General features: G+C 38.2%; 1 protein-coding gene across 2 annotated transcripts in view; it reads right to left on the reverse strand.

Annotated features, from left to right (window-relative positions):
• The window catches only part of LOC134798878 (solute carrier family 22 member 1-like), a 37344-nt gene extending 21474 nt beyond the window's left edge, over nucleotides 1–15870 (reverse strand). Inside the window, exon 1 of one of the 2 annotated variants that reach the window (XM_063771268.1) lies at nucleotides 15571–15866. The gene's annotated coding sequence lies outside the window, so the exon portion shown is untranslated. Of the gene's footprint in view, nucleotides 1–15570 lie in introns of both variants that reach the window. The other variant, XM_063771269.1, reaches the window with a different exon arrangement.
• Nucleotides 15871–16530: the final 660 nt, after the last annotated feature.

Consider the following 16530-nt stretch of genomic DNA (forward strand, 5'->3'; position numbering starts at 1 on the left):
GTAAGCTTGAAATGTGTGTCAAAAGGTTACTAACACAAACATGTGTAAATAATCCGCTTCGTCCATGCATAGTGCAGTTGGAGCGAAATTAATTGACAAACAATTGATTATACCTACTCGTAGTTCGTGTCATCACGATGACGCGCAGATTTGACAAATCTAACCTTTAATGACATGACAATACGAGTCAAGGCACGCGTCTTCGTGAATGACACGATCTATACTTGGTAAGTTGGCAGCAGTAGGCACGTAGGTGGTACGGTCAGCGTCATAGTAGGTAGCATCCAAAGTATTCAAATAGTTCGGTACGCTATACAAATTATATGGTGTACCGAACTATTTGAATACTTTGGATGCTGCCCACTATATGACGCTGACTGTAACTAGACTGGTAGTACTCGTATGCCATTGCGTCATATTGACAATATAAATAATTGTCTTTAGTTTGATGCCATAACCACTTGAACTGATATCCATAATCCGGATCGTTCTAACGTGAGTCATTCTTAAATTGACAGCAGTTTGAAAAACAAAATTGATTCAGGGGTATTTACTTATTCAACAACCTACTTAAATCAATCTGGGTGTTTTTGTTGATGAGATAAAGGATGACTCACGTTAAACCGGGCCGGGTCCGGGCCGGAGCTTCCGGCGCTTCGTATTCCTTAACTCACGCTAGACCGGGCCGAGCCCGGGCCGTGGCGTCCGACTTGTCATTTTCTATGACGCCTGATCGGTGATCACGTGATCTTTCTAGCGTGAGTCATCCTTAAATTGACAGCAGTTTGAAAAACAAAATTCATTGGGGTATTTACCTATTCATAAACCTACCTAAATCAATCTGGGTGTTTTTGATAATCTTTCTCTAGAAGTTAAAATTATAAGTATATGGATTATGTAGGGACCCAATTTTTTTTCATGGAGGATCTCAGACCAAATGCTTAGAGGGGGTTTAAGTTTTAAAAATTTGTAAGCATGGAATTTGTTGTTACTCTTAGCTCTTGGCGTTATTCATAAACTTTTGTCAAATCTAACAAACCGTTTGTCCCTATCCGTCATTTTGACATTTCTGTTTGTAAGAAAGATAATTTTAACACAGGTTTGTAAGGTTGCTATTTTTTACGAATAAGCGGGTTATACTTTAACATCCTGTACTGTATTGGATATACTTGCTGCCGTATTCGAACTTCAAGATATTCACAAGAGACGACACGTACTAGATCCATTCTAGATACGTTATAGTTTAGATATCAACTAGTTCTCTTTTGCAACGCAATTCGGGCAACCAATGTCACTTTTACGTTAGATAGAGTAAGATATCTATTAGATGTGAATTGGATCTCTAAGTCATATCCTGTGGAAATCGTTCAACAGTATCTCCCGAATCGCGCAAATGTCAAATTTGTCAGGTTAGATCTTAAACATATCGTTACCGTATCTTGGTGATGTCAAAAAGATGTCTAATAGATGTCTATTTCGAAATCCGAATCGGGCCCCTTGTCTGTAATTTTCTATGTACAAAACCGTCTGCCGATTTTTGCGGGGGAGGGGCACGTCAAATGTATACGTAACGTAAAAATAGCCATGCCAGATAAACGCCAGTCCTCCAATGTATATCACCATTGGTCATACAGTTTCGATAGAGGGGAACGCCTGTTAATGGCTACTCCGTTTGTTTATATTATTATCCTCCAAGATGAGATATTACTAGGGAGCTGGCTTTATACTCATAACTTGTTAACTTAATCCATACACCGTCCGCAATCCACATTGAAATCAATCGCTGACACCCGAGCCGACCTTCGGCCCGTATCTCGGAAGTACGCATCGCCGCCCCAGCACAATGTCCTGAGTTACTGTCTGCTGTGCCTACGAATGGTATGTGCTGTTTATATCATTCGTTTTGACTTAAGAGTCCGTGGTAGATTTGAAAATCGCTAATATGTAATCAATAAAAGTGCATACGAGTATAACATATTTTGTAAAACGCTCTCATTTTAAAACTACATTCTTAACTTACAAGAAACTTGCTATGAGCATTTACCTATTTATCATCTGCTCTTATATAAATATCCTTGTTGTTAAATTCGTCGACTGTTGATAAAGTTCAATGATTTAATTTGATTTAGATCAGCGGTCTGCAACCTTTTAGCAGCCAAGGGCCACATAGCAGTTAACGAAGTGGACGCGGAACGCACTTTGTTAATATTTATGACTTTGACATTGTCATTTGTCAATATTACATACAAAATAGCCAGGAGGCTCGCGGGCTGCAAGTGAGAGGTTCGCGGCCCGCTTGCGCTGATTTAGATCATTGTTTCTACTCATTCGATGCAGAGTATAAAATAGCAAAACAGTTGCATCTACAACTTATCACTTATCACATAACATATCATTGATGATATTTAAAACAATTATAAACTTGATAGTTTATTATGCACCAGTATTACTGCTGCAGTTATTGCAGCGTGATATTACTCCTGTTTTTTTTATGCTGTGCTGCAATACTGCAGTTGCAGTATGAATCCGAACGTCACCTTGTGTCACGTCTCACGTCACCTTGTGTCACGTCTCACGTCACATGGTAACAAGAGGTGTCGAGAGAATTATTGTCCGAGCATCTCGTAGACAATGCGTTGTTTGTCCCGCGAGAACCACAGCTGCCATTGTGAATTACGACGTACCTAGTGATTAGTTTACGTTAGTGACAGTTAGGAACATATATAATTATTTTGGCAGATACCAGTTAGTTAGGGAGCTTCCTAACTACTGAGAACCTGCCGGGCTAGCACATGATTGGCGCGGCAGTATCTCGCCGCGAGATAGGCTACCCGTCCTCTTTAAATAATACAGCTAGAAAAAGACGGGTAGTCTATCTCGCGGCGAGATACTGTCGCGTCAATCATGTGCTTGGCATACTGACCTCCCCAGAAAAAGGCTATTTAAAATTTGCGACCTGAAGTTTATTCCGTGTGTTCCGTGAAGCGTGCTGCCTCAAACATACCTAGTAACATGGCCATTGTAAACCGTTGTAGAGATAGCTAGTTTCCAAACTTAACCGCATGTTAGAAAACTCTTAAAAATAATTTTCAAGTAAATAACTACTAGGTAGTTTTATATACCGCGTTTTTTTAAACTCCTTTAATTTCATGGGTGCCTTCCTGAGCTAAAATTTAGTTACTTTCTCAAAGACACCGGTATTCTATTTGTAAAATACATGTAGGTACTTAAGTAAGAAAAAAAATCCTATTTTTTTCTTTATTTATTTTTCTTCTTAAGTTAGGTTGTTTATAACATGAATATAAAATGAAAATATGTACAAAAAAACAATAAAAACTACATATACACATTATAAAAAACCTAAACCTAGGGTGCCGCCAGCAGCGAGGCAGGGCCCAAGCTGCCGGTGGTCAGGGCCACAGAGTGAGGAACCGACGTACTATACGCGCCGTGTCCAAAATTACCGCCTTCTGCATCTGACCCTTGATCCAACCATCCAGCGAGTCTCTCTAGGTGTTGGTCGAGACTCTTCGCTAAAAGACCGTTCGCTGACATTTTGTTAACGTGTTTTTGGGCGGTTCGTACCTATAGCTCAATGCAACCAAACATTTGTAGATGTAGGTATTGTAGGTATGTAGGTTGATTGGTTTGTCATGGAGTCCACTGTATTAATTACATAGCGCACGTGTTCTTAATTTGAAACATGACTGGTCCTAACCTACCTAGGTACCTATACTTTGTGGCGCGGCCTGGAGGAGTTCATCGAGCGTCTCGCGCGGTCCATGTACGACCGCGCGGACAACAGCGGGCACGAGCACCTCAAGAACATCGCGCCACACCACCCCACCAGACCACCGGAACGGTGGGCCCGGGACTTGCCCCGAGCCCTGCTACACCAGTAGCGGAGCCAAGCCAAGTCCCAACTTTCATCGGATGCACCACGCCACACACGCCAGCCTAAGCTGCCGGTCGCCTTCCCTGCGTCCCCGATGCCCGGCCCCGCTCAAACGGTATCACCGGGCTAGGGGTCGCGGGGTTGGATAAACGATCGGTGGCGAAAAAGCTGGCCTACACCAGCAGCACTGACGTCCTCAAATTGACGTCCACTGACCTCCCCAGTCCCCACGCGGTGGGGAGCGACCCGCCACAGCCGTCGCAGCCGAAAGGCGGGCACGGCCTCCCATACCTCTCTATTAATAGAGAGGTATCGAATGATATCCAGTCCTATACTTCATATGACAGACTTTAAATGATCAAATGAATTGATCACGACTATACTTGTCTTGCCTGATCAGAGTCAAGGCCGTTTCATCATCGATGTGAATTTTACTAATGGACTTATCGAATATGCCATTCGTCCTTGGTGGTTACGATTTGGTGAAATGAAAGTTTACAAAATCGAAATAACTAACATACTATAGCGATGACAAGCAGGAGACCGATGCAAACTAACAAATCGATGTCAATATGATCGCGTTTTGGTATCACTCGTAATTTCGTTTCTACGTACCTATTGGTGCGAGGGAGGAGCACTTCGAGTAATAAAATATATTACTAATAGGAACTCAGTCCCAGTGTTCATGTGTTCTTTCTACTTCAACCAAAATATTACAATAGGATTAACAGTCCAGATCAAATACCTAGGTACTATAAAATTATTTATCCTGAGATTCAACTAATTTTCCGCAATTTTGGCAGTTTGGAAAAACCCATATTACATAATATTACCTACCAATAGTATCTACCGTATATGGTTATTATATTACGTACAAATTAATGTGAACGAGTTATTATTGTACTAAGCAGAGATAAACGTCTACTAGCGAAATTACAATTTGTATTGTCAGAAAAGTTAATTTGCTATATTACATTATTTCTTCTAAAGACATCTGTAGGATAAGGCGCTGAATCCATTTAAATTAAGTAAGCAGTTGGGAATCGACTTCTATATAATTCAAAATTGTTGTTCTACCATCTATATAAAGTGAAAGAAATAACAGATAAATACTCACATAAATATTAATTATGATAGAAACTAATGAAGGTAATAAAATGACTGTTGTAAGTTCAATCCAAAGTTCTTATCAATAAAGAGGACAAGCATCCTTGTACTAATGGAAATAAACGCACATTATAAGATATACAATGTAGTGGAAATAGATTACGACTAAATAATGGCTGGGGTTGTTTCCATTAGATAAATTAAATTGTATAAAAGCGGTCATGGAATGAACTTAAGAAAATAACAGAAAAAACAGAAAGCCATGTTTTTGCGCTTTATTAACTCGCAACTTAGTGGCACAGCGCAGCTAGGCGTGGGCGAAGCGGCCTCGCACTTAAGGGGACCTCGCAGAAGCCAACCCTTTTTAGGGTTCCGTACCCAAAGGGCAAAACGGGACCCTATTACTAAGACTCCGCTGTCCGTCCGTCCGTCCGTCCGTCTGTCACCAGGCTGTATCTCACGAACCGTGATAGCTGGACAGTTGAAATTTTCACAGATGATGTATTTCTGTTGCCGCTATAACAACAAATACTAAAAACAGAATAAAATAAAGATTTAAGTGGGGCTCCCATACAACAAACGTGATTTTTGACCGAAGTTAAGCAACGTGGGGCGGGGTCAGTACTTGGATGGGTGACCGTTTTTTTTTTGCCGTTTTTTGCATTATGGTACGGAACCCTTCGTGCGCGAGTCCGGCTCGCACTTGCCCGGTTTTTAATAACTCGGGAATACAGTCATACACATTAAAAGAAAAGGGCCTCGCAGATACGACTTAGCCTACGGCTAGATTAGTTCACGCTACGCCACTGCTCGCAACGAACATGTAGGTAAATGACTGTTGTTATATAATTTTGTGAAAATCTTTTACGGTAGAAGTATAATGGGTATAACCACGTATAACGAACTTAGTTACAAATAGTTCTAAATTATTACGCTCTTGTTTACATAATTATTGGCACTTTCATCCGTCTACTTACTCTGTATTATGCGAGTAAAGTCAATAGTTCAATGATTTTATCGATGACCTGAGGCCAAGATAACATTCTGAACCGGAAGATAGCAGTTCGTACTTATATATTGTAGATTTATTATTGATTTAATGATAACAATACGGCTACAATGTTTCTAAGGCCTCGATCACTGGAATAATCGCTACTTTTCTTACAAATATATACTTAATACATGAGTAGATACAGCGAGCTGCAAAATTGTATGGATATTCACTCATAAAGTGACCATGCAATTCGAGGCTGGGTGTACAATTGTACATGTCACAATATGCCATAAAATTTGTCTAATTATTTTATTTCTTGGAAAAGTTTTGCAATGGATTGCGACTGTAGACGCGAAGAAGCGAAGTCACCGTTAAACTCCTTGACGAAATAAGCAACAGATTGAACGTTAGAATCGCGACGGCAATGCGGCAAAGACATAAATCAAGTCATCAAGCAGCAGTAGCGTTGCAACAGTAACACCGCAGCCTATGGTGACGACCGGGGTCGTAAAACTTCTCATTCACGCTCACGTAGTCGTAGGTAGGGTAACAGAGATAGTGATATGCGGTCGTCAGTTTGGTTTGCGTCTACTGGTGTACACTGCTGCGGTTCATGGGGTTGTTATCCGAATGTTGTTGATAAATGGCAACTGCAGCTGCATTATTGATGATTACTGCTGCGGCGTTAACGTCGGCGCTGTTACTGTCATTTTCCTTGATAAAATTAGTGACGGATTGAACCTTCTAATTGCAGTTGCTACCCGACTGTCACCATCAAACTACATGTCGCGATACAATGTAAAAATAATTATGTTAGTATAAAAATAATAACGACAAGGGGCAATGCTCGCACTGAAGTAACTCGGGTTTTTTTATTCGTATTTAGGTAAATTTGAGTGACGTAAGTATCCAGTTCACGCATTTAGAGACAAAGCTTTGTTCGTTCGCTATTTCAATCGCTTGCTAAACACAGTGAGTCGAATACTACTAGTCAAATCAGTTTCTTTTTTCGAACTGTCAAAACGGGGTGTGTAATGATCCGTATAACAATTTTTGATATATTTTCAAAAGATATAGCAACTTTTGATATAATTTCATGGCGTATAATCACTTAAGCGGTATAATGAACTTTTGATATAACAACAAAATAACTATTTTCATGGGGTATAATGTTTAATTAATCGATATAAAAGCTATTCGATATAACGTTTACTGGATATAATGAATATTTGTTATAAGTATTTATGGTATAATGTATTCAAATGTATAAAAATAAGTTGAGGTTATAATAAAAAAGTCGGTTCTGGCGCTGTATAGGGTCGCAGTTCTACCTAACACTCCTCCTCGCTTCGCTCGTCGTCGTACCTAACTGAGACCTGCCTTAAGTTCGAATACGTAGGTTGTTTTAATAGTAGTAAATAATACAAATTATACCATTATGCCAACTGAGCGTTATATCGAACATAATTATATCACATATACGTTATACGCTGTTAATGTTAGATTAGAAGTTGTTATATTACAAGTTCATTATACTTGACGATAGTTAGACTCTCTAAGAATATACCATGTATTGTTATAGCAAAAGTGCATTATGTCCCTCAATCGTTATATCGACTAAAAATATATCAAAAGTTGTTATATGGACCGTTACGCACCCGTCAAAACGATCTGAAAAAGAAAATAACAGCCAAATGTTTTGTGTGTTCGATTGTACAAAACATTTAGATGATATGTATTTATGTTTAAATGTAGGTACCTATTTAAGTAGTTGTCTAAACGCTCGTATCTCCTGTCTCCTCGTTCGGTATTTGGAATATATATTCGTTCTGATGTTCGTCTAAGATGACATTTTCTCACGGGACGTTTTTTGTACGTTCTTCTTTGAAGTGATATTCTCAATGGACATACAAATAGTGGTATTGACGAGGCAAAGGAAGTAACTTAGTTGGTGGTTTACTGTGCCTAGGGTATTAAAAACAATTTCGGATGGTAAATGTAAGAAATAAATAAGATACCTAGACGGTGTGCAAAGGAAACTTACTTATCACTGTTTCAATATTATCGACAATGTCTATTTAATCAATTGAATATGTGTAACTAACTATAGAGAGTTAACTTGACGGTTACGTTACTGATTATTTTATTCTGTTTTTTTTTTATATTCCATAGTGGCCAGATAGTGGCTAATCGTTGTGACAGTGGCGAAACAAAATACTTATTTCAATAAAGATATCAAAACATAAATAGGGACCTTTATTTTTTTAAAGGGGCTTATTTTATATCAAATACACATACTCGATGAAGTAATTTTTACAGACGTATTTGCCTCCAGTACCCTATAACTTTTTCTATTATATTTTTAATGAACTAAAAATAATAGCAATTGTTAGAGCTTCAAATCATAGGTCGTGTAGAGACACCCGCTCAATTGATACAAACAAGCCATGAAGGTGACTTTGACAAAAAACTTAAGACGTTGCATAAAAACTCATCATGCTTTGTTTGTACATAATTACTGGTTTGACGGTAAATAAAAAAAATACTTAGGTATAAAGAGTTTAACAAGAAGATACCTACTTTTAAATTAGTTCCATTTGTGAATTATTTCCAGTAAAATAACCATGATTGACCATAATTCTATACATACGTACTTATAATAATATAAGCCATATAAGGCATCACATCACATCTATTCACCAAAAAAAGAAACCCAATTTGAGTTCACGACAAACTAAACTACTCTACGACAGTGGCTTTGAGAGTTGTTATAACTTTGTCAGTGTCAAAATAAATGAAATACTACATATCAGTCGTCCCAAATCATAATTTAACGGTTTTAAAGATTTGTTCGATAGTAATTAATTACCATTGTCGTACTTTATATAAACCTAGCAATTACGTAACTTCTAATTTATCACGCCACATTGCAAATGTAAAATGCAAGAAAAATCGATTTAATTCTTAAAGCGCGTAATAATTACTCATTTAGCTCATTGTTAATCATGATTAAGATTACATAGTAAAGTAACTATTTATAACAAAGTTAAGAGTAGTACGTATTAAGTCTATTGTTTTGTTGTATACATTGTTGTTGAATACAAACATAATTAATTATGTCATAAACACCGCCTGTTTCAAGTCACTATTAATTATGTTTAGTAAAAGTTTAATTCATAGCGGCAACTTAATTAGCAATTATAATATTTATAATGCTCAGTTACAGTTATCTCGACGACAATAACCTTACTAGTAGCTTGATTCACGAAACATTATTATCTAGTATTACTTGACCTTGGCCTGTGTATCATATATATTATAACCGGCGATCATTTTATACTGGTTTTTTATTACTTCGCCAGAAACGAACCAGTAAATTCTGCTCCCAGTTTACGGATAGACTTTATGAATATAGGGGGAAAATTATAAAGGTTTCAAAGTCGAGTAAAACTGCTTTGTGAAAGGATCTGTAAGTGTAGAAGCCATCAAATCTGTATCAAGGCTGACGGGTTATTCACCTTTAGTTAAAAATAGAACTTCAATGACTCAGTTTAGTTTCAAAGTTAGAAGCTTTATTGTGGATTTTATACACTGAGACCTTGTCTGTCCTGGTTGAAGGGAAAAACGTGACTATGAGGTCGATGAGGCGCGACACAGGGACAATAAGAAAGATAATTGTTGTTTTTCATTATGGTAAATTGATCTATTCCTTATTTAGATAGTATAAGCTCTACACCAAAATTGACCCTAATCATGAACCTACTTTTTGACAGCTGCGATATGTTCCTTAACTCTTTCTGCTATCGTCCGCTTAGTTCAGTCATTAGTAAATGTAAGCGGAAACGAATATCTACAGTCGATAAATCGAATATCGTTAGTGTTGTGTGTCGACAGAGTAACATCCCTAGTGCGCAAAACGTTCTAACTGATAAACAAGACCAAGTGCGGGCAGTTCGAAAAACTCGCGCGGCTAGAAGATGTTGATCATGGTCTAATAAAACATGGTCTTCTATTCCCAGAGTGACACGGGCCTACGTCACAATAACATTGCCACTTTATTTCAACATAACATGTTACATGGGTACATTATACCTATGGTTAATAAGTTAAAATATTTCTTTATAATTTTATAATTTTCATTTATATGTATTTTATCTTAAATTTTACAATAACACGTCATTTTTAATTATTCGTTAGCAATATCTTCCGATTCACGACAGAAATTTCAGACGTTCGGGTAATTCTGTTTACACTACTGACAACACAGGATAGCGCTGTCACATTTGACAATTCGGATCTAGATAACTTCATGCCCTGACCGTCATCCTTGTCGAACGCGTGTTAATTGTTATTTCCTTCTCGCTCAGTGTCAGCAGTCGCAGTGTTTTCCAAACTTTTCACGCCGTAAGCTTGGTAATTAATGTGTAACTGTGAATTAGTTTTTGAAACGTTTGTCTTGTATAGATAAACAAAGTTTAATTTAATACATTAGATTTGTTTTATTTTACTATGTTTCTACATGAATAACTTAAAATGAATGCCGTTAAAATAATTTTCACCGTTGGTTAAAATTCTCCCACATATTTAATTACACAAACGGGTCTACCGCGATATAATTTCATTGTTTTTACCTTTAATTTCGGGTAGTTTAGTGGTGTTTTATTAATATCTCCGTTGACATTTGTTGGGACGTCAGTCTTTCCGTGACCACAGCTGGTGCAACTCAGCTGAAACGTCGGAATTAAAGGTAAAAACAATGAAATTATATCGCGGTAGACCCGTTTGTGTAATTAAATATGTGTACAAAACGCGAGAGTTTAAAGTGTTATATTCTCCCACATTTTAAAGTTTGAGAACCTGTAAACAGCATGATGACGTAGGCCCGTGTCAGTTAGGTCATACGCGAATCTCGGAATAGAGTACCAGGCGGAGTATATTATTATACCATGATGTTGATGTCAACTTGAGCCAGTCTTCTCCGAGACCACGGGGACAACGCCGTCCTCGAAACGACAAGTCGAATGTTTTGGCTGCGTTTCGTATGCTGACTTTTTTTTCTAGAACTTCATTTGCTGGCGACTCATATACATCTTGAGTTTTTAATCCTTAGTATTTTTTTTTTCTTGTAGTCTCTCATTCTTTAAAAAAATACAATACAATAACTTAGCATATTTTTCTGGGCAATGCTAGAGTCTTCTTCTTCCTCACGTTATCCCGGCATTTTGACACGGCTCTTGGGAGCCTGGGGTCCGCTTGACAACTAATCCCAAGAATTGACGTAGGCATCTAGTTTTTACGGAAGCGACTGCCATCTGACCTTCCAACCCAGAGGGGAAACTAGGCCTTATTGGGATTAGCCCGGTTTCCTCACGATGTTTTCCTTCACCGAATAGCGATTGCTAAATATCAACTGATATTTCATACATAAGTTCCGAAAAACTCATTGGTACGAGCCGGAGTTTGAACCCGCGACCTCCGGATTGAAAGTCGCACGCTCTTACCGCCAGGCCACCAGCGCTTCAGCAAGCAGCAGCGCTTGGGCAATGCTAGAGTAAAAAACCGGGCAAGGCGAGTCGGACTCGCGCACGAAGGGTTCCGTACCATAATGCAAAAAACGGCAAAAAAGAAACGGTCACCCGTCCAAGTACTGACCCCGCCCGACGTTGCTTAACTTCGGTCAAAAATCACGTTTGTTGTATGGGACTTAAATATTTATTTTATTCTGTTTTTAGTATTTGTTGTTATAGCGGCAACAGAAATACATCATCTGTGAAAATTTCAACGGTCCAGCTATCACGGTTCGTGAGATACAGCCTGGTGACAGACGGACGGACGGACAGCGGAGTCTTAGTAATAGGGTCCCGTTTTACCCTTTGGGTACGGAACCCTAAAAAGAATAAAAAAATGCACAATTAACCGCAAGTAATTTGTAATGCACTATACAACGAGTCATAATAATATTATATATACAAATACATGCACTATTATTAGAGAGAAAAAAAATATACACGCACACTAACATGTTACAACGTGCCCTTGCTTTGTGTTACTACTTGTCCCATGGGCCCATTATGTCTATTAAATTAAATATGTCAAAAACTATAAGCTATAGAAATATTTAAAAAAAAGCAAATGGAAACAAATTAAATGAACATTGTAGCAATGAAAACACGATGAACAATTAATTTATTTTCAATTGTCAAAATCAACCTTTTCGTAAGTAAGTTTTAAATAATACCTAGTCGAAACAGAGCTCGTGTGCACATCCACTCGCTTCGATGTCTGGCGGGGCAATGGTGGTGTTTACGTTATTCCACGGGTTATAATAAAGTCATTCAGTAAAAAAAAAAATGTTGTAATTCCCCGTCAAAATTGAGCGTTACTACTTACCCCTGTTACATTAAGCCCCCAGCTCCCCTACCTATATTTCCGTACCATCTAAAACGATCTTTTTGTGTATTTTGTCACAGTTGTCGCCATTTGGCAATTACTGCACTCCATCAATGTAAGTAGAGTTTTTCGTTAGAAACTTTATTGCAGTTTCTGAAGTTATACATAATAGGTACCGCTAGTAATTTTGCAATAACATGACTGTATGTGTACCTGATTTTTTTATCTCTTTAATGAACCAAATTAAACTCAAGCTTCATTGCCACTTCATATATATTAGAATTTTGAGGATTAATCCTCAAAATTCTGCATCAGAAAAGAATACAAAAAGATGATTTTACTGACTGGTAAATTTAGCCTTCTAATATCTGATTATGTGCTGAAATAATAATGTAAGATGATTATAGTGACCACTGTAATACTGCAGCTGCTCATAACCGACTATTTTTTTTTCTAGCTTTGTAAACGGTATACGAATTACGCAATGTTGACACAAAGGGATACAATCCCATTGTTATTTTAGGCGTTGTCTAATAATAGACGATGGCTATTGTTAACTACAATAAAACGAATGCAGGAATTTGCAAAAACATCGGATCCGTGTGAAAGAAGAGTGTAATGACCTGGACAAAATTCACACGTGAATTATTGCATTACCTACTTATATCAAAACATTATTAACCCAATAAAAATTCATGGATATGGCGGGAAAAGCTCTTGAGTAGTTGACGGATCTTCACTAGGAGGTAATTGCACAAAAGATCCCTATGGGTCCAAGTGTATCCCCCCCCCCCCCCCGGGCCCCCGAAAACAATAAGATAAGATAAGAACCCAATAAAAATATGGTTAATACTAAACAGTTACTGGCTTAACGATTTACGCGGTTAACCCCGGGTTAGTGGGATGGTGCAAGTGGCGCTAAGTATCGAAATAAAATATCTGTGCAAGTATGCTAAAAAACCGGGCAAGTGCGAGTCGGACTCGCGCACGAAGGGTTCCGTGCCATAATGCAAAAAAAAAACAAAAAAAAAAGCAAAAAAAAAACGGTCACCCATCCAAATACTGACCACTCCCGACGTTGCTTAACTTTGGTCAAAAATCACGTTTGTTGTATGGGAGCACCATTTAAATCTTTATTTTATTCTGTTTTTAGTATTTGTTGTTATAGCGGCAACAGAAATACATCATCTGTGAAAATTTCAACTGTCTAGCTATCACGGTTCGTGAGATACAGCCTGGTGACAGACGGACGGACGGACGGACAGCGAAGTCTTAGTAATAGGGTCCCGTTTTACCCTTTGGGTACGGAACCCTAAAAAACAATTATTTGCACAATAAGACGTCTTGTCTTGTCGAGCCATATGAAGATAAGCCAGTACCTAACAGAGGTCTTTTTAAAATTTAAATACCTACATGACTCATACATACCATACATGTCTAAATAAGGTCGTCACGATCAATTATTAGTAGGTATATTGCTTAAGTACTATTTGTGATGTCGGGTTGTACCCGATTTTGTCATTTTTTCGTGACGTTCATTTCGTGATCAATGCTCCTGCAGGATTTGGATGTACATAGTTGACATTATACATATACGACTGCCAGGTTTTTAGCATCTATGGCGCATGGCAAGTGTAAGAGGTCAAAGGCAATGTCCAATTAAATGAATTTGCTTTTATTTTTGCACTAGACACCCTGTTTTTTCGATATGGGAATGCTGTTACGCATCGTCCCCCTTGAGGTGGGCCCATTAAGGGAGGGTATGTGGGACTCTCACCTCCCGGCTCTTTTCAATTGAAAACCGGGCAAGTGCGAGTCGGACTCGCGCACGAAGGGTTCCGTACCATAATGCAAGAAACGGCAAAAAAAACGGTCACCCATCCAAGTACTGACCCCGCCCAATTGAAAAGAGCCGGGAGGTGAAATGACGGGGAGGAGCCTACCCACTAAACCCACACCGGCGTATATCCCAAATATGCCGTTTGGGGAGCTTTACAAGGCTGTTAATTGGATTAAACGTCATTAGGTACTTAATTAGTAAAACGTTGGACGGAGTGAGTCATATAATTGCACAGACAAATGAAATAATAGTTATCAAAAGTCGGACAAGAATTCGTGCGTCATATGATTTTGTGCTTTCAAACCGTTGGGTTGATAATCTAACAACAACTAAAATGTCAGGCATTGTCAGCGCCATCTACTGAAGCTGATATTATAGAATTTGTATTTATTGATCCATTAGGTCAGTTTTCCATAATACCCGTGCTCTAAAAAGCAAAAAATGGGCATCAGAAATGGAGAGTAGTTTTGGTGAATTATAAACATACCAACGCAATGATTGACTTACCATTTTTTCAAAGAAGGTTTAAAAAATAATGCAGTATTTGACAAACATAGAGTCAAGTGAAGTGAAACATGCGACCGGGGATTTATAAACATCGAGGGCCGACTCAAGGTGAATGCCCCAGACTATCATGCCTTATTGCAAAAATAAGTGATAATATACATAATAACGTGTCAAAGTTGTTAAACGCTAGTCTAAGTCTATTAACCTAGTGTAGAGTTGCAGTGGATTCTCTAATTTTATCAATCATATTAGCAAAAGAGGCGATTTTAATACAGATTAAATATAACGCTGTCTTATAGAGATGGCGGGAGACTTCAGCCATATTTTGAGGGATCGATCGATCAGCTTTAAACAAACATGACACAAACAGCTGACACCTCATCGATAAATGGCAAACTTCTCTAAAAATCCATTAGATCTCTAAAAAATCCTTGTGCGAAACAGTTTGTCGCTCTATTCGCAGTTATACAGTCTTATGTGACGTTTTAATGTCATAATCATAAGTCATCCGCAATAAATTATAATTTTTATTTCATTAGCATTGAGTCTGTATCGGCAGAATATCATTAAAGTCTGCAATTGAAATGTGCTGTAGGTATGTTGCAACAAAGATGAAAATGAAAGATAATTGACTTAACGGAAGACTTACAACCCGAATTGCTTTACCTGCGTGCGAGTTCGAGCAAAAACCACACTTGAACTGATTTCAACCGTCTTCCTCCTCGGGACAAAATTATAATGGCATTCTAAATAAAGCAGTTAACCTCAAATATCTCCAATTTAATAATGAAGCGTAAAAGGCAAATAATACAACACTAAAAGCAAAACAATACTTACAGTACAATGCTTCACTAATTCATCAATATTCCGTGACCCAGAACACTAGAGAACTAGGAACAGAATCACTAGAGTAGCATAGATTTTCACAAATATAGTTTAAACACGTATTCACAAACTGTTAGTATGTGATGTTTCTGTTAAACACTGTTCAAGAATTCGGGAGCGTTTGGCAAATTTGAATTTCGAATTTAATAGTTTTTATGCGCACGACCGGCCGGCGTCTGCTTCGTTTGCGTGTGGCGCTGTGGCATAACCGCGGCGCGCGCAGCGCATTGGCTATGGAAGCCAGCCGGCGCGCAAGCGACTCTATTTGCGCACCGAGCGCGGGTGATTTTACGGATTTGACGTACCAGCGTATCTCCAACCGTTATTTCATAAAGATCAGAGCGTAATCGCAAAGCGCTTATACTGGTTCCTCTATGCGTTTGACTTGGAATAATGCAAACAGTGAAATGTCATATTTATCACGCCACCGGCGCACGCTTTCCAAACGTATTGAGGTTATGCTTTACTCGCGTTACAATGCTACTGTTCAGACGCTGGGATTCTTTGCGTCTGTGCGCAGGCAGCAGTGGACGGTGCATAGTTTGCGATTGAAAAAGGAATGCAGCACATGGTCTTCAAACTTAACAAGTGCGTTGATAAGCCCTTTTTAGGGTTCTGTATTCAGTTATGGCTTATCTGAAAATTAAAAAAAATATCTACTTTATTATGTTGCATTTTTTCGCAAAATATCATAATGAAGCTTAGGTATTTCCTCTACGTTATAGGTACTACTAACTTATGTAGTTATTGTGTTATTTACCGGTTTATTCTTAATTTCTAACTATAATATAATATTTGCGTTATCCATAAACCTGCTAACTACAAGCATCAATAGTTTGTTTTAATCTATCTGTAATAAATAAGGGATAAAACATAAATTAACTAATTGTATGTTAAATATGTATGTACGGT

Source organism: Cydia splendana, chromosome 17 (assembly GCF_910591565.1).
Source record: "Cydia splendana chromosome 17, ilCydSple1.2, whole genome shotgun sequence".
Taxonomy (NCBI): Eukaryota; Metazoa; Arthropoda; class Insecta; order Lepidoptera; family Tortricidae; genus Cydia; species Cydia splendana.